Here is a 23,202-nt window from a genome sequence, read left to right on the forward strand (position 1 = left end):
TTTACAAACCTAGGGTCCTGTGTAGCTCATTCAGATGGGAAGGGAGCAGTGTGGTTTCTTGGGGGGTACTCAAAGGTACACAGTACCAGCCCCTTTTTTTCTTTTTTAAAAAAGCACTGGTTAGGAAGACAGGTCATTTATCTGAGTGCCGCAGATGTCAAAAGTGAGTTTGGTGGGAACACAAAAGAGCTTTTTGAAGTGGTCACACCCAGATTTTGGAATTCTTTACCTTCGCTGCTTGGCCTCACACCTTTTGATGGCATTTGAGTATCTGACTGATTTTAATTCTATGTTTTCTGCTTCTTAAAGATCTGGTGAGGGGCTGTCTTTATTTTGGTTTGTTTCCTTGACTGTGATGTTTACGGTATATTGTAACTGATGTTTTTATAGCCACCTTGAGCAATATTTTGTTGGAAAGGCAAATATGAATATTCCAAACAAACAAATACCGGTAAATGCAATTCCTCTTAATTTAAATAAGGGTGTGTTTTTTCCTGGTTTCTATGCACACTACCTCACAGTCCTCATGCTTAGAAGGAAGAAAATGACTGATTTTGACATAAAATGTAAGTAACAAAAACTAATTTAAAAACATTCCCAAAAGACAGTCCAACATAAAAACTATTATTGGACCCCAATAAGTTATTTCAGTCCCAAAAGGGCACATACAGGAGAGCCTTGTGTGCTGAGCATTTCTGTCACTATATATCAGAATGCCTACTAGAGACAAATCTGTGGCTGCAGGTGGCTGCAGAAGAGATAAAACCCATCAATCCAGAAATTTTGATTGGGTTATCAAGGAGCCCTAGAGGTAAAAATGAAATCAGGAGCCAAGAACAACCTAGATAAAATATTGGGCTCATAGCAAATATCGGAAGGGATCTGATACAGTGGACCCTCTGGATAGGAATTTAATTCGTTCCGGGGGTCCGTGTGCACCCCAAGAAATCTGTACCCAGAGGCCTGCTTCTGTGTATGCGCGAGTGGCGAAACCCAGAAGTATACTTCCGGGTTTGCTGCTTTTGCAACCCAAAGTTTACATTACTCGAGGAAGGACAGATCCTGAAGCTGAGACTCCAATACTTTGGCCACCTCATGAGAAGAGAAGACTCCCTGGGAAAGACCCTGATGTTGGGAAAGATGGAGGGCACAAGGAGAAGGGGACGACAGAGGACGAGATGGTTGGACAGTGTTCTCGAAGCTACCAGCATGAGTTTGACCAAACTGCGGGAGGCAGTAGAAGACAGGAGTGCCTGACGTGCTCTGGTCCAGGGGGTCACGAAGAGTCGGAGACGACTAAACGACTAAACAACAACAACAACAACAACAATATAACCCGAGGGTCTACTGTATACCATATTTTTCTGTGTATAACACGCCCCCTATTTTTTGGAACGCAACAAAGATTTTTGGGGTAGAAATTCCCCCAAGTTGTTGAGGGTTTTTTTTGGGGGGGGGGAGATTGCCCAGAGTTGTTGAGCTTTTACTGGGGGGATCACCCCCGCCAATCACCAGCATGCCAGTGGAAGTTGAATGCGTCGCCGCTGACCATTTCCTGCTGGCTGCTGCTACCAATCGCCCGCCCCCACCCCCTGCTATCCATGTATAAGACGAGCCAGAATTTTTGCCTATTTGTTATAAGGAAAAAATATCATCTTATGCACGGGAAAATACGGTACCCTAATAGCCTAACAGGGTTCTCTCTTTTCAGAAGAACACAGCAATTAAGAAGTACCATATTTTTTTGCACCATAACACTCACTTTTTTCCTCCTAAAAAGTAAGGGGAAATGTCTGTGCGTGTTATGGAGGGAATGCCTACAGGTGGCATGCCTACGGATTTTCCTCCTCTAAAAACTACGTGCGTGTTATGGTTGGGTGCGTGTTATAGAGCGAAAAATACGGTAATAAATGTGAATTGTAAGAACACTAAGTCCCCTCTTGGAGCAGAACATGGCTCCAATATACCATCCCCATTGCACTTTGTCTCTGAAGTCATCTGTCCATGCAGGAGAAGGCATATATGGACCAATATCCATGCTCTTTCTCATCCCCTACCTGAGATGCAGACATGTCGGCCTCCACCTGCCGTCTGAACAGATGTAGCTCCAACACACAGGCTTACATCCTCAGAACTAGGCTTTAATAATATTAAGGACTGTTCCGTGTACCTTAGTAATTTCAGTGGACTTAAGCCAACTGTGCTGGTATTCTTTTGGGAAATAATCATAGCATAACTATGTTTGATAGTGTAGCACAAGATAAAACAATTGGAACTTGCATTCCATTTTTTAATAGGAATATTAACAGTGCTGGTATACAGAAGCGCTATTAACTTCCAGTTTTAGGCAGTTTATAAAGTCAAAAACTACACAGGCATATTAACAACAGCTGCTACTGCATGTGGGATCAAGTGTTTTCACCGCGCCTGGGGTAAGCGACACTGGTGGGAAGCGCTTAAAATAAGCAGGGCTTACTTGCCACTAATATGAGGGCATCACCAATAAGATTAATTCTGTAACACTCAAGGGCTTATTTCTATAGATAGAAATAAAATCTGCCTTTTATTGAGCGCTCAAAAGTAACCAATAGTATGGGCACACTGTATCCAAATTAAAAAAGCAATAAAAGAAACAGAAAAGAGCAACAACCTTGCAGCAGGAAAAGTTGGATTATATGAATTAATGCACATTTAAATGCATGCCTTTAAAAAAAAAATCCTTACTTTTCGCATATTTTGTTCTGGTTTTGCTGCTCATGGAAAGAGGCGGGACACTGAAATCTGGAAACGGAAATCTTACTTAGCAAGTCCTCTAGCTTCTGAAATTTTATCAAACATAATTTTTTTAAAACTACAGATGCAAGAAAGTTTCTGGCTTATTTTTTCAAGACAATGCTGAGTTTTCAGAAGCCAAATTATCTCCTCCCCCCAATAATTCAGCAGAATTACAGCCCCCATACTAGCACAGTGCAGAGCCCCATCCCCAACTTTCAAAATAAACTTTTGCTCTCCACACTTTCAAGGGGACCACAGAAAATTTGGTGAAATTGCAGGAGGGAGAAGGAGCTTGTACTTTTATTCTTAAATACAGATGGAAGAACTGTATGTTTCCCTTTTTGAAAACTCACTGCACGACCTCTCTGTGGTTTAGGGCTTTTCTCACAAAAGATTACCTGTTGGCGGCATTTTCTACACTTTCTGTAATGACTATATGGCCAGGCAACATCATGTAGTCACACGGTCATTACAGAAGCACAATGGGGAGGTGATGCTTTGTGCCATAGGGAACGTGTCTGGGGAGTTTCTCAGCATTGTAAAAAGGAAGAAAAAGAGCACTCTGCCACCTCATAAAATTTAAGAATGCAAGCATTGCCCCCACCCCACAAAAAAACCTCCAAAGTTCTCCCCTCACCCCACTGGCCTCTATCCAGGGCACTTCTATTTGCCCCCACCCCACTGAACTACTGAAAAAGATTGGAAAGAAAGCTTTGGGATAAATGTGCTCCTTGCTTACCACTTCTGATGCTCAAGACCATGTGCTGGAGACAGTGGCATAGCGTGGGGGGTGCAGGGGGGCCCGGCCGCACCGGGCTCAACATCTGGGGGGGCGCACTCGTCGCCTCCGGAGTCGCCGAAGAGCCTCGGGCGCAGGCTGTAGCAGAGCCCCATGTCTCGCGGAACCGACGAGCTGTGCGCGCGTCCGGGCTGAAGGCGTCCGGCAGCCAGCGGCTCTCAGCGCTCGCCTCGGAGGGTGTGCCAGGCAGCCCCTCCTCACAGCCCAGCCGCCGCTGCTGCTGCAGCTGCTGGGCCATGTTGCATTTTCCTCGCCTCTCTGCCCTCCTCCTCCTCTGGGCAAGCGGCGTCGTTTGGGCAGCAGCGCCAGTGGCAACTCGCCTCAGATCACCTGATACGGACCCGCCTCCGTCGCCGTGGTTACCTTACTGTAAATACCCCAGCCCAGGCAGCAGCAAGAAGAAGCTGGCAGCGGCGGCAGGTTAGGGGTTAGGGGCGCAAATTACTTGCCTTGCCCCAGGTTAGGGGGCGCAAATTACTTGCCTTGCCCCGGGTGCTGACAACCCACGCTACGCCGCTGGCTGGAGAACAAAATGGAAGAAGAGTTCCTTCTTCAGATTTCTCTAATTCCACCCACTACAGCAGAACTCTAACTACACTGCCTACAAGTTTGAGCTATAGATAAATGCCATATGAGGGGCAGAAAAAAATTGATCCATTAGCTGCCTGCAGAAAGAACGGTGTGGCAGGATTTTCCCTGCCTTCTTGGCCTGACAGCAGCCACGAAATTAAAAGACGCCTGCTTCTTGGGAGAAAAGCAATGACAAACCTAGACAACATCTTAAAAAGTGGAGACATCACCTTGCCAACAAAGGTCCGTATAGTTAAAGCTATGGTTTTCCCAGTAGTGATGTATGGAAGTGAGAGCTGGACCATAAAGAAGGCTGATCGCCAAAGAATTGATGCTTTTGAATTCTGGTGCTGGAGGAGACTCTTGAGAGTCCCATGGACTGCAAGAAGATCAAACCTCTCCATTCTGAAGGAAATCAGCCCTGAGTGCTCACTGGAAGGACAGATCCTGAAGCTGAGACTCCAATACTTTAGCCACCTCATGAGAAGAGAAGACTCCCTGGAAAAGACCCTGATGTTGGGAAAGATGGAGCGCACAAGGAGAAGGGGACGACGGAGGACGAGATGGTGGGACAGTGTTCTTGAAGCTACCAGCATGAGTTTGATCAAACTGTGGGAGGCAGTGGAAGACAGAAGTGCCTGGCCTGCTCTGGTCCATGGGGTTACAAAGAGTCGGACACGACTAAACGACTAAACAACAACAACTTGGCCTGAACGTTGTCACCTGCTCTGCTCCCGGATCTGATCAGGGACGATGGCAGCTCTGCAGAGGAGGGCCCACTCTCCAAGCCATAACTAGACATAACTACAGGCTAGTCCCCAGTTACACGGGGGTTAAGTTTCAAGGCACCACATGCGCCAGCAGGAGATGCATAAGCCTGCCCCATTCTTTCTGCCTCACCCCCTTCCGGTGTTGAACGTAATGCACGTCAGTGGTCGCACACATGCTAAACAAGCACAAATGGGGTGCATTGCAAGAATGGTAACTTTTAAGAACTGTTGCCTGAGCTTCCCTCCCCAACTCCTTTCTTCCCATCTCTTTTATATGTCATTTTTTTTAGGCCATTAAGTCTGGCGACAGGGACTGCTACACTACTGGTTTCTGCAAGCCACTCTAAAGAACAGAGTAGAAATCCTTTAAATTAATAAAAACACAGAGCAGTCCAGAGTTTGCCAGTCTTAATTCTCCCGATGCAGATGGTGGGGATAGCTTAGCAGATTGCACACATGAACAGAGTACATTTCTCCTAGGGGATCTGAGGGTACAGCGTTAGAAACTGAGAGGAGCTAGGAGCTAAATAGCACCTTGAAACCTAAGTTAGGGGCACAACAACTGAATGTCTGGACGTGCTTCTTTATGACAAGAATACAAAGCTGAAAATGAATGAACTGCAGCTAAAATATTATGTTCCTTTTTCGCATGGCCCAGTTCCTTCCCCTGCCCACCCCACTAATATTCTTAAGGGGGTCTCTTCTCCAGTCTTCAGAGAGTAGCTGGAAGTGGGGAGGCAGAAAAAGATCGTCCTTTCCTTCCACTCTGCAGTTTTAATCTGAAATCTTAGGCACAGTATGGCGCCCAGAGCACAGAAACTATTCGCCTTAATGAAATTCCCTGCTGCAAAATGCTCCTAGAACAATGGGAGTTTTGAACACTGTGAAGGGTATGGTCTGAAGTCTAGATGGAACCATGGAACCTTGTGCACATTACCTGGGATTCAGCCATGACAGAAAAAATTGAAATATAAATGGAAGAAAAGGGGGCAGGGACTATGGGGATAAATGTCCACTTACTGTTGCTGTCCGTGAAGAGCAACTGAAGGTTGCTAGTGTGTGTCATAGCCATGCAAAAACACCAGGGAGCTGTAGCAGTTGAAGTTTTGCTCAGTGAAACAGTGTGGAAAAGGACAAATAAGTTTCCTGCGTTGCTCTCTTTCCTCTAAGACATGGGTAGGCAAACTAAGGCCCGGGGGCCGGATGCGACCCAATCGCCTTCTAAATCCAGCCCGCGGACCGTCCGGGAAGCAGTGTGCTTTTACATGAGTAGAATGTGTCCTTTTATTTAAAATGCATCTCTGGGATATTTGTGGGGCATAGGAATTCGTTCATTTAAAAAAAAAAAATAGTTGGCCCCCCACAAGGTCTGAGGGACAGTGGACCGGCCCCCTGGTGACCCCTGCTCTAAGAGCATTCCTCCTCTGTCCTTCATCCACAGACACTGCTGCTTATCCACAGACACTCAAAAGTATGCTCATATTAAACTCCAGCAGAAACACATCTCCTTTCCAGTTCTCAAAAATCCTTGGTAACTTAGCTCCTGGCTGCAGAAGGGGCATCCCCCCCTCCCTGTCTCCCAAATCCATTTCTCACAGAAACTCCCGACTGATTATTTTGCACCATAGTACTGAGAAGCATGACTGCATGTGCATGTGTGACAAAGGAAAAGAAAGCACTTTATGGATGCCAGATGTTTTGCATCACAAGAAAGGACCCCTATTCCAGACCACAGCGCAGTCCATAGAACATAATTGGATACACATTCCCATGGCATCCGCTCTGCCCCCAGCATTCCAAGACCCATTCCCCATTCACAGTATTTTATCAGACACAATGAAGTGACCGTTCCCCAGCTCCGGATAACAACGGTTCGGAGGGAATCCCCGTCTTCACAGACTTCTGTAAGGCAGCCCCTACAATTTGCATGTACAGTCCCACATATGCAGAGTATTCTGGAAGTGAAAAGGAGGAAAAAATGATTGTCCCCCCCCCCAAAAAAAAAATACACTCCAATGCAACATTCACTATCCAAGGACAAACTATTAATGTGAATAAAAAATTAACTGCACAGAACCCTGGGATATATAGATAAAAAACACCCATTTCTATGGTGGTGCCCTAAATGCTAAACACCCTCCCCTAAAATATTTATCTGGCACCAACCTTGACTCCTTTTCAACACCAGGTAAGAGCTGGTCATGTTCCTTAGGGATTTATGAATTGTTAACTCTGCAGCAATAAAATGGCAGTCAGCTCCTCTTTGCTTTAATATTGTTGTTGTTTGTTTTCTGTTGTTTATTTATTGTTGTGAAATTTTAAATAAATTCTTGAGCTCAATTTGACATCAGACGAGTTATAAATAATTTTAAATAATCAAAACACACAAAATACTGATCATTCAGTGGTAGCATTTAGCATTTAGTCCGGGTGGAGAATACTTTAGAGACAACTTCCCTTCATCAAACCAGAGCCAGCACTATAATTAGGCAAAGCAAGGCCACTCACCCCAGGCAGAGGATATTGTGATAGAATTAAAGAGCAGCAAAATGCAAACTATTTGGTTTGTTCTTATATTTTTACTAAGGAGGGCATAATGCATGTTATGCTGCTGGCAGTAAAATGTTTTCAGTCCCCACTGCATCAAACAATGTTCAGCGCAGAGCCTGCTGCCATCCCAAGAAGCAGGGATTTTACAACTGGTAGCATCCACTCTGTGGGACTCATTGCCTAGTCTCACCATGCCTGTTTGCATGGAATAAAGTAGAGTCCTTTTTTTTAATTCCAGAGGACTTCAGGGACACAAAGCTGACTGCTAGATCTTATGATTCTGTTTTAAGCTCCTTAAATTCCCCTCATTATGACAGGCCAGGTTTCTCTGCAGGGAGGACCTGTGTATAATAATAATAATAATAATAATAATAATAATAATAATAATAATAATTATTTACTATTTATACCCCGCCCATCTGGCTGGGTTTCCCCAGCCACTCTGGGCAGCTCCCAACAAAATATTAATAACAATAAAGCAATAAAACATTAAAAACAGGGCTGCATTCAGATGCCTTCTAAAAGTCAGATAGTTGTTTATTTCCTTGACATCTGATGGGAGGGCGTTCCACAGGGCCACCACCGAGAAGGCCCTCAGCCTGGTTCCCTGTAACCTCACTTCTTGGAGGGAAGGAACCGCTAGAAGGCCCTCGGAGCTGGACCTCAGTGTCTGGGGGGACGATGGGGGTGGAGACGCTCCTTCGAGTATACAGGACTGAGGCCGTTTAGGGCTTTAAAGGTCAGCACCAACTCTTTGAATTGTGCTCAGAAACGTACTGGGAGCCAACGTAGGTCTTTCAGAACTGGTGTTATATGGCCTCGGCGGCCACTTTGTATATTTCGAGGATATCTTGAGAGTATGACAGCCCTCTAGCTGGGGAAAAAATGTCATCAGGGAAAACTTGGCCCTTAGCTCGACAGTGTCCCAAGTGAAGCATTTTACTTTGTGACATAGAAGTGAATAGTAACTTCAGTTGAGATTTCATTGCTGGGGGTTAGACTAGATGGCCAAGATGAGATACTGAGGTCTGGGGCTTGCTCTTGAACTCTGTTCTTCTGGGTCCTCCAAACACACAAACCATCTCCCGGTGTCTCCATGGCACAGCTTGATCTCTGAGAGTCCCGCCTGAGCCTTCTCCAAAGTTCTGCATGGCTGTACACACGTCACACATTTTTTAAGTCCTTGCAGTTGCTCGCCTTACTCTGCAAGGGGTCAGAAATAAGGAAGTTTTCAAAATAAAGGGCTGACCATTTAAACGGCTGGCTGAGAAACGGGGGGGAAAGTCACCTGCTTCTCAGAGCTGCTTCTCCCCCTAAAGGCAAAAGGGAACATCACCAAACTGGTCCATCCAGCTACCACCACCACTCCCATGTTCAAAGGTAACCGTGGCATATTGTTCACACTGCAATCACCTGCGCAAAAATAGCACCAAAGTAAACAGTCCTACACCAGCTGTTAAAAAGCAGAACGAAAACAACATAGCAGGTTGAATATTGCACACGAGTGTGGCTTACAAGTGAGGAAGACACTAAAGCCCTCCAGCTGCTGGGCTGTAACTACAGTGGTACCTCAGGTTAAGTACTTAATTCGTTCCGGAGATCCATTCTTAACCTGAAACTGTTCTTAACCTGAAGCACCACTTTAGCTAATGCGGCCTCCTCCTGCCGCCGTGCCGCCAGAGCCCGATTTCTGTTCTTATCCTGAAGCAAAGTTCTTAACCTGAAGCACTATTTCTCGGTTAGCAGAGTGTGTAACCTGAAGCGTATGTAACCTGAAGCGTATGTAACCCAAGGTACCACTGTACTGTACTATCAGCCTCAGCCGGGAGGGAAGGGGGCTGTTTTCCAGCAATGTCTGGGGGACCATGGGCTTCCCTACACTTGCAGGAATGCAATCAACTAAGCTCAGCCTGGATAGCTCAGTTGGTTAGAACATGGTGCTAATAACACCAAGGTTGCAGGTTCAATCCCCAAATGGGACAGCTGTATATTCCTGCATTGCGCTAGATGATTCTCAGAGTCCCTTCCAACTCTAGGAAAGACTTGTTAATTTTATTATCAACAGAAGTATTTGCATACTACTAACTTACGTAAACTATCACATTCACAGCACATAAAGAAAAAAACACACAGCACCAATGAAACAGAACAAAAATAATCTTTAAAGAGCTGCATAGTCCCATCAACATAAGAGGTCTTCAAGACACATGTGAAAGTCAGTAGCCTGCCAAACTTCTGCTGGAAGAGTGCTCCACAACATGGGACCGTCAGTGCTAACTGCCTGGCTTCCAGTTGAGGCCAGTTGGGCTGCTGTGACATGGGGAACACCTGGGAGCACTCTTCCAGATAATTGTGGTGATCAATATGGTGCATAAGGGTTCGCCACAGCAGTGAGGCACTGGCCCATGGCTTGCAACCCCTCCTGGTTCAGATGTTATGGAGAAACAGCGCTGGAAATCTCCTAAGGACCATGTCCAGTGGGCTTTATGGCATCAGGGATGAAATGGTGCTTGTGGAACATCATGGCACAAATGCCAAGGGGAACAGAACACTCCACTAGTCCTCTCGTCTAGATTCAATCATAAGAACAGAACCACTGGAATGCTGAGCCTTCACCCAGGCGATCCAGGAGAACACCTAGGACCCTCGTACTTACGGGACCACCTCTCCTGGTATGTCCCGCAGAGGACCCTAAGGTCCATGAATAACAATAGCTTAAAGGTCCCGGGCCCTAAGGAAGCCAGACTATCCTCCATCAGGGCCAGGGCTTTTTCGGTGATGGCTCCAACCTGGTGGAATGCTCTGTCCCACAAGACTAGGGTCCTGCAGGACTTGATCTCCTTCCGCAGGGCCTGTAAGACAGAGCTTTTCCACCTGGCCTTCAATTTGAATTAGCCTGATCCTCTATCCCCTTTTCCTTTTCCTCTTCTATGAAGAAATCCTTTCTAGGACCCCACATTTAAATTCTTCCCTGGTCTCCTTGCTGGCCCTAGCAGGACCAACTTGGCCAGTTAGCCCTGGTGATCATTTGATGTCTACTGACTGGATTTTGATTTTGTTTTTTCCAAAATGGCCCCTGAATTTTTGTATTTTATTGATATTGATGCTGCATTTTATGTTGTATTTTATGCTGTTTTTAAGTCGCATTTTAATCAATATTTTATATTTGCTGTTAGCCGCCCTGAGCCCAGTTTTTAAAGTATTATTATTATTATTATTATTACATGGTCAAAGGCCATTGAGAGAATGAGAAAGAGTTAATAGGTCACAATTCCTCATCCCTCTCTGAATGAAGGACACTCACCAGAGCCACCAAGGCTGATTTAGTCCTGAAACCAATCCTGAACCCAGACTGAAGTGGATCCACCAATTTAGTGTTATCCAGAAAGTTATCCTGTTCATAGAATTACAGAATCACAGAACCATAGACTTGAAAGGGACCTCCAGGGCCATCTCCAGTGTCTGCAGTACAATTACAGTTGCATCCTATCTTGAGTCTCTTGATAATGCTATATGGGGATGAAGTGTTGTGAGCCACCGTACGTGTGTACACACACACACACACACACACACACACACACACATACACACCACCTTTCTAGGCAAGAACAGTGGCCTAGCGTGGGGGTGCAGGGGGGGGGGGCCGGCCGCACTGGGCGCAACATCTGGGGGGGGTGCACTGGCCGCCTCCGGAGTCGCCGAAGAGCCTCGGGCGCAGGCTGTAGCAGAGCCCCATGTCTCGCGGAACCGACGAGCTGTGCGCGCGTCCGGGCTGAAGGCGTCCGGCAGGCAGCGGCTCTCAGCGCTCGCCGCGGTCCCCACGTGTCAGGGCCGCGGAGGGCGCGCCAGGCAGCCCCTCCTCACAGCCCCGCCGCTGCTGCTGCAGCTGCTGGGCCATGTTGCATTTTCCTCGCCTCTCTGTCCTCCTCCTCCGGGCAAGCGGCGTCGTTTGGGTGGCAGCGCCAGCGGCAACTCACCTCAGATCACCTGACACGGACCTGCCCCCGCCGCTGTGGCTACCTTACCGTAAATACCCCAGCCCAGGCAGCAGCAAGAAGAAGCTGGCAGCGGCGGCAGGTTAGGGGTTAGGGGCGCAAATTATTTGCCTTGCCCCGGGTTAGGGGGCGCAAATTACTTGCCTTGCCCCGGGTGCTGACAACCCACACTACGCCGCTGGGCAAGAAATCTACTCAAAGCCCACTAGGTCATGATGGCGAAGTACTAAGTTTGAAAAATTAAAAAAATAAATATAAGTTATTTACTTATACACCACCTCTCAAAACATACTTTCCCAAACTGAAAGAGGACATTTTATAGAACAGTTATTCAAACAGACCCATTGCACACATGGGCAACAGAGCAACGAAGGGGACAGCCATTTCTAAAGGCTTACAAAGATGCAGAGGTGTTAACATCTGCGCCAAGCATAGAAGCCTGAACTATTACAAGCTTGTGGCATGAGGTCTGAGGCAGTAGAGGGGAACTGGGAGCTGGTGGAGGAATTCAAAAAGGGGAAATGACATGACCATACCCAAAGGCAAGAAAAAATGATCTCAGTTTACAACAGCGTTTGTCTGGAGGGAAGAGGAGGCAATGTGGGTGCATGGAAGCTGTTAAAGTAATAAAATGCAGCTTTCAGACAAATGCAACAGCAGACACAATTTCTCTAATGCTGCAATGCATCCACCCACCCACTCAGCACTCAAATGATGGGCAGCACTAAAGCATTCACAGTAATGAAAAACAATAAAGTACCAAGGCAGAGAGAGTGGTTGGGGGTATACCACAAGTATCAGAAGTTCCACTGGTATTTGTTTTAACAAGATGCTGAATTATTTCAATGTGACGAGGGTCAATGGAACATAGCTAAAATTTACAGACTGCATTAATCTGGGACACGTCGTAAACAATAGGGCAATAACCAGAAGAACAACAAGACAAACGGATCAGGGAAGGTTAAAAAAATATGGCGAAAAATCAAACATTCTAGGCTGGAAAAAATTCCAAACAAATACATATGAGAGAAAATAATATAAAACACAACCAGGCAAAATCTGTATGGCGGTATGGCAAAAAAAAAAAAGTATAGTGGGGAATAGTTGTCCTGGATACGATTCTGGGATATGAATACTAGAAATGAGTTTGTAATGTGAAAATGGTTTGGAGGGAAAAAAACCTCTGGCTCAAATTGTAAAGGTAAAGGTAAAGGTAAAGGTACCCCTGCCCATACGGGCCAGTCTTGACAGACTCTGGGGTTGTGCGCTCATCTCACTCTAGAGGCCGGGAGCCAGCGCTGTCCGCAGACACTTCCGGGTCACGTGGCCAGCGTGATGAAGCTGCTCTGGTGAGCCAGCGCAGCACACGGAAACGCCGTTTACCTTCCCGCTAGTAAGCAGTCCCTATTTATCTACTTGCACCCGGGGGTGCTTTTGAACTGCTAGGTTGGCAGGCGCTGGGACCAAGCAACGGGAGCGCACCCCGCTGCGGGGATTCGAACCGCTGACCATGCGATCGGCAAGTCCTAGGTGCTGAGGTTTTACCCACAGCACCACCCGTGTCCCTATTGGCTCAAACTGTATGTTATGATAAATGCACAGGTGCCATCTGAACTGAAAGTTGCAAATCTATTCAGTGGCATAGCGTGGGTTGTCAGCATCCGGGGCAAGGCAAGTAATTTGTGCCCCCTAACCCGTGGATTTGCACCCCCTAACCCTAACCCCCAGATGTTGCGCCCGGTGCGGCCGGCCCCCCCTGCACCCCCGCTACGCCACTGAATCTATTTACTGTTCAAAGGATTCTAATAGACTCGATCCCTCACGAAGTTCTCCAACACTGCATATTTACCTAACAACATTTTGTCCCTGCTTCTTAGGAAGCTCTCAAAGTAGCCTATCATTATATCAATTAAGCAATATTCAAGTGACATAAAATCAAAAGCAACAAAATTTAAACATTCTAGAAATATATATTGCTGAACCCGGCCTCTCGTGCAGCCGCTGTTCATTTCAAAAAACCTTGCACAGAACAATTTCCAAATGGATTTTGCCCAATGTGCTCAATAGAGCATTGCTGATGCACAATAAAGATGGGATATTGTAAGTGCCTTTTATAAATGTAAATTGCAGGCATTTCCTAGAAGAGAAACCAAGAGGGAGTGGCTTATAAGGAAAAATTAGATGGTTACTGAATAACTTGGAACTAAAAACATGGATAATCAGAGAGGAGAACGCTGCTGCAAAATAGTGAACACCAATGTAGGAAATAAACTGTTTAGGATAACTAGTAAGCTACATGAAGTAACAAGACCACTGTTGATTAGACAAATGCTCATTTATTTCAGCAGTGATAGTGGGTGGAAATCTAATAACAAATGCTGAAATAATTACCGTATTTTTCACTCTATAAGACGCACCAGACAACAAAACGCACCTAATTTTTGGAGGAGGAAAACAAGAAAAAAAATATATTCTGAATCTCAGAAGCCAGAACAACAAGAGGGATCGCTGTGCAGTGAAAGCAGCAATCCCTCTTGCTGTTCTGGTTTCTGGGATAGCTGCGCAGCCTGCATTCGCTCCATAAGACACACACACATTTCCCCTTACTTTTTAGGAGGGAAAAAGTGAGTCTTATAGAGCAAAAAATACAGTAAGAGTTGAAAAAAAGAACATTTTTAGTAATACGCCTATATTAATTACCTTCTACCAAAATACATTTGCCACACGTACAAGCCGCAGATGCAGTACTGTAATGCTTATTGAAATGCAGAGAAACCATTAGTCCACAGGTTGAATGTGGCCCATGACACCTTCCCATCTAGCTCACAGCAAGATGGAGCAAGCTTGTTTTCTGCTGCTCCGCAGGCTAGGACCCGAATCAATGGATTCAAGTTACAAGAAAGGAGATTCTGACTAAACATCAGGACTAAACTTTCTGACTAAACTTTCTGACTAAATCTAATAACAAATGCTGACTAAACTTTCTGACTAAACTTTCCGAGAGGAAGAGCTGTTTGAGAGTGGAACGGTCTCCCTCGAGAGATTGTGGACCTTCCTTGGAGGTTTTTAAGCAGAGGTTGGATGGTCATCTTTCATGGATGCTTTAGCTGAGATTCCTCCAGCTCTCCAGGTCTATGATTCTATGAACCGCTCCTCAAGATGAAGAAGCAAATGTTCGCCTTCCCCTCCCGCTTCGCTGCTTGCACACACCCCGAAACTGCCCTCACACTACAATTAGGCTTGGGGGGGAAAGTCATCCGCTGGTTCCCGGAGTCTAATTTGTTCACGCCTAATTGTGGGGGTGGGTGGAATGTTCTTCCTGGAAAGTGCAGCTGGAGGGAAAAGGAATAACCCTCCTTCCCCAGCTGCAAGCTCCAGGAAGATCACATGCCACCACGTGAGCAAATAGGCTTCAAAATGTGAAATATGTTTTTCAACCCGAAGTGCTGGGTGGGGAGAGAGAGGGCACGTTTGTGCACGTGTGGGTGCACATGGTTTGTGGGTGGGTAACCATGTCTTATGGGATGCAGGTGGCGCTGTGGGTTAAATCACAGAGCCTCTTGGGCTTGCTGATCAGAAGGTCGGCGGTTCGAATCCCCGCGACGGGGTGAGCTCCCGTTGCTCAGTCCCTGCTCCTGCCCACCTAGCAGTTCGAAAGCACATCAGTGCAAGTAGATAAATAGGTACCACTCCAGTGGGAAGGTAAACAGCATTTCCGTGTGCTGCTCTGGTTCTCCAGAAGCGGCTTAGTCATGCTGGCCATATGACCCGGAAGCTGCATGCTGGCTCCCTCGGCCAATAAAGCGAGATGAGCACCGCAACCCCAGAGTCGGTCACGACTGGACCTAATGGTCAGGGGTCCCTTTACCTTTACGACAACAAGAGTTCAAGGTAGTATGCTAGAGTCATAATTACCCCCCAATATATGTATCTGAAGCACAACAAAAACCTGCAAAAATCATTTAATCATAGACCACAGTGGGAGAAGCATTAAGAAAAAGAGGCAGGAATCAGACAGTATATATGTGGACTGTTACTGGATAAAGTGACTTTTCTTCTTTAAGTTCTCCAAGTTCTTAACTTAGCTGAAGGTTGTCACCTAAACATCTAGCTGAAGTGACAACCTTGAGCTAGGTTAAGAACTTGGAGAACTTCAAGAAGAAAAGTCTCTTTATCCAGTGACAGTCCACATATATACTGTCTGATAATCAGTCAGTCCATTATCTGGAAAATAAAACTTTAGAGCCGTCTTGCCCAAAAATGGCAACTAGACATTGCGTTTTGGCGACTTTAACCCTGGTTTAAGGACCCATTTGGCACCTAGCTTATATGTCTGAGTTTCTAACACTGCTAAGTGGTACACAAGAAGCTCAATGCAATGAAAACAAAAAATGAGTTAAAACAGGGAAAATTCGGAACCAGCAGGACCAGACTTTCCTAAAGGAATGGAAGAAGTTTTCGACATATCTGGAAAGCAATCATAATCAATTGACATCGTTTGTAGGGTTAAAAGAAGTTTTGTAAGGAGTAATTTATAAACTATTGTGAAGAGAATTAAGAATAGATGTATTGGAAATTTGAGTTTATAGCAATAACTATAGTAACAAAATGCATAATTATAAAGACTTTAGAAAACCATCAGTCGAGATTGAAGGAAGTCTCAGGCTGTGATAGCCAAAAAATTCAAAAGGATGTTTAAAAGGATGTTATGCAGGAAAATATGTGTAAAAACTAAAAAAAAAATTATTTATAAAACGGTTAAAATCAGAATGCCTGCTGGATTTTTTTTTTAAGCCTTCAGTAGCAGGGAGGGTACCTGTTTAACCTTACCTTGGCCCACAATACTCAACTCACGGCTTCTGGTGGAGACAAGGAGAGCATCCTGGTGAAATTATGGGATAGGCATGCTCCAGCAACACTATAGTACTCTAGGGATGAACAGTCCAACCATTTTACCTAGCCTAGAATTGGGGGTTGCTTCCTCAGTAGAGCCCTTTAGTGCACCACAAAAAAGAAAGTCAAACTAAATTCTGTTGCTCTGAGAAAAAGACCTACTTAGCCATTAGGTCTACTTGTATTTAAAGACCACATAGATCAGAAGACGCCACAGCCTTGCCTGCTCCACTCCCAATCTTTGCATGTTCAGCTCAAAGGTCTAAGGAGGGATTCTGAACATCTTCAGTGCTTAGAATACCCCTTCAGGTCTTCACATTCAGTATGCAGAGATCTGAAGTGGAGCCTGCGGGAATGTTTGTGGCAAGGACAGCATCTGTGCCCCTGCTTTCCCTCCATGCATTTGCTGAGCACCAGCAGACCTAATGACTGGACAGAGCTGACAAAATATAGACCAAGACTTACCAAAAAAATTTTTTAAAAAAAACTTAGACAAAAGCACATACCAAAGGTAGGTATTTTGACGGCACTAAGGAAGTGGTTAATTAAGAGGCAAGCAAATGAATTTAATTTACAGCGAAGTTTCAGGATGCAATCCTGTATGCTATTTGGTACATTGAAGTCCTACTGAACTATTTCCAGATCTAAAATGACTAACCAAAATGCTCTTTTGCCGGTAGGAAATAAAACCAAGAAGAGCACCTCATAAGGAGAAAAAACAATTGTCCAGACCAATAATGATATCTAATATTTTAATAATAATAATTTATTATTTCTACCCTGCCCATCTAGCTGGGTTTCCCCAGCCACTCTGGGCGGCTTCCAGCAGAAGGTTAAAAATACATTAAAACATCAACCATTAAAAAACTCCCCTAGACCATCCAAAGCACTTCACACGGCAGCGTCAATACTTACAAAACCCTGCAGATGTAGGACTGAGGCTGAAGGAGTGGTAACATGCCTAATGTCACTTTGTGAGCACATGGCAAAAGAAATATGAACTTGAGATTTGTTTACCATCCAGTCTTTCCCAACCCTACCGCACAATCTGAAGAATAATAGCTTTCTAAGTGATACACATTTTGGACCTTATCAAGGGTGGGTGGAAACTATTGGCAAAATAAGGCGGCACAATCACAGATTAATATTTGATTAATTTTTTTCTCCTCCAGGATTACAATCTTTGGAGAGAGAGAGCGCGCGCACTTATTGGATGCTGAGTGAAATGCCTACTCCTTTAGGAATAGGATAGCGGGGGAGCAGTGGCTCACCAAACGTTTGAGGCATACAACCAAATTTGGAATCTGCACCCCAAAACACCCCACTCAACCTGCTCCAAACTGTGCTCTCCCCCCCCACACACACTAAACAAAGCCAACTATTTCCATAAATTTTCTTTAAAAAACAACTAAGAAACCCAACGAACAAAAAACACTGCCAACTTAAGATGAGCATTAAGCGTCTCTCATGTTGGCTCAAGCCAATTCTTTCCACAAACCTGGAAAACTGGAAGCCAAGCAGATGCTTCTATCCTCCATGGGCCCACCTTTCCCTCGGTCTTTCAGGGCCAAATCTATGTGGGGATGGTGAAGTATCTGGGACTAGCAGACATGCCCCCATATTATCCCGGTCCTGTAGTTCCTTATGGAACCTCCAGACCTTACTGTTTTGCTAGAGCAGGGATATGGGATATTTTTCTCAGCCTGAGGACTGCATTCCCGCATGGCCAACCTTCCAGTTGGGGGGAATCACATTAAAGGTAAAGGGACCCCTGACCATTAGGTCCAGTCGTGACCGACTCTGGGGTTGTGGCCCTCACCTCGCTTTACTGGCCGAGGGAGCCGGCGTACAGCTTCCGGGTCATGTGGCCAGCATGACTAAGCTGCTTCTGGCGAACCAGAGCAGCGCACGGAAACGCCGTTTAGCTTCCCGCTGGAGCGGTATCTATTTATCTACTTGCACTTTGACGTGCTTTCGAACTGCTACGTTGGCAGGAGCAGGGACCGAGCAACGGGATCTCACCCCGTCGCGGGGATTTGAACCGCCGACCTTCTGATCAGCAAGTCCTAGGCTCAGTGGTTTAACCCACAGTGTCACCTGTGTCCCATATGTCTGGGGTAAGTGGAGCCAAAGGCAAAACTGGGCAGAGCAGCAGGTGCGAGTCTTACATTCGTACAGTACCTATATACCTATATTGGAGCCCAGGTGGCGCCTTGGTCTAAACCACTTAGCCTTGGGCTTGGTCAGCGGTTCGAATCCCTGTGATGGCATGAGCTCCCGTTGTTCGGTCCCAGCTCCTGCCAACCTAGCAGTTCAAAAGCATGCCAAAAAGTGCAAGTAGATTAATAGGTACCACTTTGGCGGGAAGGTAAACAGCGTTTCCGCACGCTGCTCTGGTTTGCCAGAAGCGGCTTAGTCATGCTGGCCACATGACCCGGAAAAACTGTCTGCAGAGTGGACAAACGTCAGCTCCCTCCACCTGTAAAGAAAGATGAGCGCCGCAACCCCAGAGTCGCTTGCAACTGGACTTTATACCTATATAAAGGACAAAGGTTTCAAAAGTTTCTGAAACCCAGACATATTTACCCATCTCCATCTAGGCAAGTTAGAGTCATTATCATCGTTCAAGATCACATCCCTGGCAAGGGTATTTGTGGAGCAAAACCATTAACGGGAGATCATTATCAGGATTTTTAAATGCTATAAAATGTTTTTATTTTATTGTACACATTGAATTCTTAATGAGCGCCTGAACTTTAGCTCCTGCACATCAGGGAACATGTATAAATCTCTGGCAGATAATTTACACTTTGATTTGCTTTTGAGTGGGGAGGTTCTTTAACATCCGTCCGTATTTAATGTACTGTAGTTTCTGCAGAGGGCACAAGGAGAAGGGGACGACAGAGGACGAGATGGTTGGATAGTGTTCACGAAGCTACCAGCATGAGTCTGACCAAACTACGGGAGGCAGTGGAAGACAGGAGTGCCTGGTGTGCTCTGGTCCATGGGGTCACAAAGAGTCGGACACGACTAAACAACTAAACAACAACAACAGTTTCTGCAGAAAATAGCTTCTAGTGAGCACCTATTTCAGACAAGCCCACCACAGGAAAGACAAATCTTGGTTGCTAGCAAGGGAGGGAGGACAAACTACAGTACAGATTTTCCAAGGATTATAAAAGGAATTGGAAGCAGGAAAGAAGAATGCACTAAAAGGAAGGAATAAAGAGCAACTCTTTAGCGCCCCAGGGAGGGATTCCTATAGCCCAGTGTCTAAAAAACTCACTTGTCAATCACAGCTCTGCTTTCACTCATTGGCCAAAAGCACCTATAGGGGTGGGTGGGGAACAGCCAGGCTGACTCATCCCATAGCTGCCTGCACATTTTGTTTCATAACAGGGGTGGGGATCCTTTTTGGCTCCACAGACCAGATCCTTATCAGGACTGGCCTCTCAGGCCAAATTTGACAGGTGGGAGGCCCCACCCACCTCTCAAAATCCCTTGCACAGGTTTTCCAGCTGGCTTTGGGGCGCTTGGGAACCTGCAGTTCCTTCAAAGTTAGGCAGCGCTCGCACCCCTGTGTGAGCCTCTGGAGCTTCAAACAGGAGTGGGAGTGCAAGGGGGTGTCTGAAAGCCCTTTGCAAAATCACTGTTTGAAGCAGCCTCCCCCTCCCTCCTGGAAACATTGCTCAAGAAGGGAGGCTGCTTCAAAGAGTGCTTCTGCAAAGCTCTTTAAGACAATCTACGCACTCTCACCTGAGCAATGGGGCTCTCTTAAAGCGCTTGGCAAAAGTGCTATCTGAAGCAACTCCAGGCTCCTGCTTTAAGCAAATGGTGGGGAAGGAAGGAAGGAGTAAGAAGCTTGCATTGTACAGACTACTTTGTCCTCTCACCTGCCTGCTTACAGGAGAAGCTGACATTACCACCCATGACAGCAAGTGGACATGATTTGGGGAGGTGTTATCTACTCTCTCATGTGAGTGTAAAAAACCTCAAAGTGGTGTTAGAGACTTAAATTATATATTAAAAAAGCTAAGCATCTGGGGCCCCTTGCAGATGTGGGTTTGGGTAGAATTCCTCCAAATGAACCATTATTATCTGGCCATGCTCCTTGAGCTACTTTCCTGTAGGGTTGGGGCTGGTAGGAGTGGAACCACTACTGCATCATGCCTCAAAACTCCTGCGTCATTCCACTGTCAATGGTGACAAAAGTTGCTGAGATTTCAAGGGAAACCAAGAGGGTTTCACTCCCTGCATCTCTCTTCCGATAAAGGTCATCAACCAGGGTAACCAAGGCTGTTTCGGTGCTAAAACTAGGCCTGAAACCAAGTGGTGATGAGTCTGGATAAACTGTTTCCTCCATGCACACGTGCAGCTGGCTGCCCACCACCCACCCCCTCATTTACCCAGAAAGGGAATATTAAAGACTGGGTAGTAGTTTTCTAAAACCTCTGGGCCCAGGGAGGGGTGGGCATAAATCCCTCCCATAAAAAGGCATTAACCAGGCATAGGCAAACTCGGCCCTCCCAATGTTTTGGGACTACAACTCCCATCATCCCTAGCTGATAGGACCAGTAGTCAGGGATGATGGGAATTGTGGTCCCAAAACATCGGGAGGGCCGAGTTTGCCTATGCCTGAACTAAACCACAGACCCATCCATTCAATCAGCTCCAACTAGATTTCATCTACCATTGTGGGAAGGGATCAAGAGGGCTTCTATCTGACCTTACTTCTGCAAGCATCCACAACAACCCAAACTGATACCACAGACTGTAACTAGTCAGTGCTCCAAGGACGTCTATTAGCTGTGGCTTCCAGTTTGGCACAGATCTGGGGGATTTTGCCCTCAAAATACATTGCGAATCTCTCCCAGCAGCCTACTGTCTGTTGTTAATAATGCCACGCTGGTTTGAACTAGCAGGTTCCAAGCATAAATCTGTGGGTTAACTGGACCATAAAGAAGGCTGATTGCCAAAGAATTGATGCTTTTGAATTATGGTGTTGGAGGTGACCCTTGAGAGTCCCATGGACTGCAAGAAGATCAAACCTATCCATTCTGAAGGAAATCAGCCCTGAGAGCTCACTGGAAGGACAGATCGTGAAGCTGAGGCTCCAATACTTTGGCCACCTCATGAGAAGAGAAGACTCCCTGGGAAAGACCCTGATGTTGGGAAGATGACAGGGAGAAAGGGATGACAGAGGACGAGATGGTTGGACAGTGTTCTCAAAGCTACGAATATGGGTTTGACCAAGCTGTGGGAGGCAGTGGAAGACAGGAGCGTCTGGCATGCTCTGGTCACGAAGATTCAGACACGACTAAACGACTAAATCAAGAAACGGAGTTGCACATTTTCACTTGGGTGGTTTGGATTCTTGTTCCTGATAACACATGGTGAACTCTTACAGTATTATGCTCTGCCCCAACCCCACCCCACACCGGAAATAGGCGGGCATACTCCTTGCATCTTCAAGACAGCTCACGTAATACTGTCTCTTAATGTTCTGCTCTCCCTTCCATTCAATCCAAACTCAAATGCTTTTGGAAAAGTGAGGATGTTTCTGGGACTCCGCTGCGCCAGTCAACTGCAACGCAAGCTGCCTCGCAGAATACCATGGCTCCCTTGGGACAACATCACTGCAAAGAGAGCGAGAATCAATGCTGCTCTGGGGTTCCCCATTCTGACCAGCAGCACAGTGGAAATATGCAAGATGGCGGCAGACCTTTAGGCCAGACCCTTCAGTTATTACTGTGTGCCCTATCCCACTGTTTGGAAATTACTGCCTTAGCTTTGTGCCTCAAACCCAGTACCTGCTCCTCCTGAACAGAACTATGGCTGCCAATGAAGCAAGTTCTGATATGAACTGCAGGGGGTGGATTCAAGCAAAGCAATTGAAGGGATTTTGAGGGGAGCCTGGAGCATTTTAACAGGATGAGCAAAACTTCTCAAGTGGGCTTTGTGCATCTTTCCATGAAATTTGACTCCTTTTGCCTACAAAACATTCCTGTCCCTCCAATTTCAGCTGGCTGAGATAGTAAATATATCATCTAGCTATTAGCTTCTAGTTCACCATCTACTACCCAGGCTACCAAATGCCTGATTTGTTTTTATTACGTTTGTACGCAGCATACAGGGGCGCAGGTGGCACTGTTGGTTAAACCACAGAGCCTAGGACTTGCCGATCAGAAGGTCCACAGTTCGAATCCCCACGATGGGGTGAGCTCCCGTTGCTCAGACTCAGCAGTTCGAAAGCACGTCGAAGTGCAAATAGATAAATAGGTACCGCTCCAGGGGGGAGGTAAATGGCGTTTACATGCGTTGCTCTGGTTCGCCAGAAGCGGCTTAGTCCTGCTGGCTACATGACCCGGAAGCTGTATGCCGGCTCCCTCGGCCAGTAAAGCGAGATGAGCGCCGCAACCCCAGAGTCGGCCACAACTGGACCTAATGGTCAGGGGTCCCTTTACCTTTACCTTTATGCAGCATACATGGTTGTCCCTACCTCTATAGTTTATCTTCACAACAACCCTGTGAGGTAGATGAAGCTGCCAGAGAGAGTAACAGACTCATACTCACACCCTGTGAGCATCACTGGCCAGTGGAAATCTGAACTGTGTCTCCCCAGTCCTAGTCCAACACACAAATCACTTTTTTAAGTTATTTTGTATACAGATGATAGATGTGTTAAATGCTCGATGAAGCACACTGAAGTGAAATTTTAATATTCTACTTTATCACTCACACAAATCTGTCATGAGAAAGACTAGATTTGGGGCAATTCATATGTTACCAACAACAGCGTACAAGCTGCTTCCATTCAGATCTCTTTGGCGCAATGGGTCAGTGTGTCTGG

At 46.1% G+C, this 23,202-nt stretch overlaps 1 protein-coding gene across 4 annotated transcripts in view; it reads right to left on the reverse strand.

Annotated features, from left to right (window-relative positions):
* NTF3 (neurotrophin 3) overlaps nucleotides 1–23,202 on the reverse strand; it is a 62,830-nt gene that overhangs the window by 32,022 nt on the left and 7,606 nt on the right. Inside the window, exon 1 of one of the 4 annotated variants that reach the window (XM_079975482.1) lies at nucleotides 14,160–14,296. The exons of the other annotated variants lie outside the window; for them this stretch is intronic. The gene's annotated coding sequence lies outside the window, so the exon portion shown is untranslated. Of the gene's footprint in view, nucleotides 1–14,159; nucleotides 14,297–23,202 lie in introns of those variants that run through there. 4 annotated transcript variants of the gene reach the window in all.

This window comes from Podarcis cretensis (assembly GCF_951804945.1).
Source record: "Podarcis cretensis genome assembly, chromosome: 5".
Taxonomy (NCBI): Eukaryota; Metazoa; Chordata; class Lepidosauria; order Squamata; family Lacertidae; genus Podarcis; species Podarcis cretensis.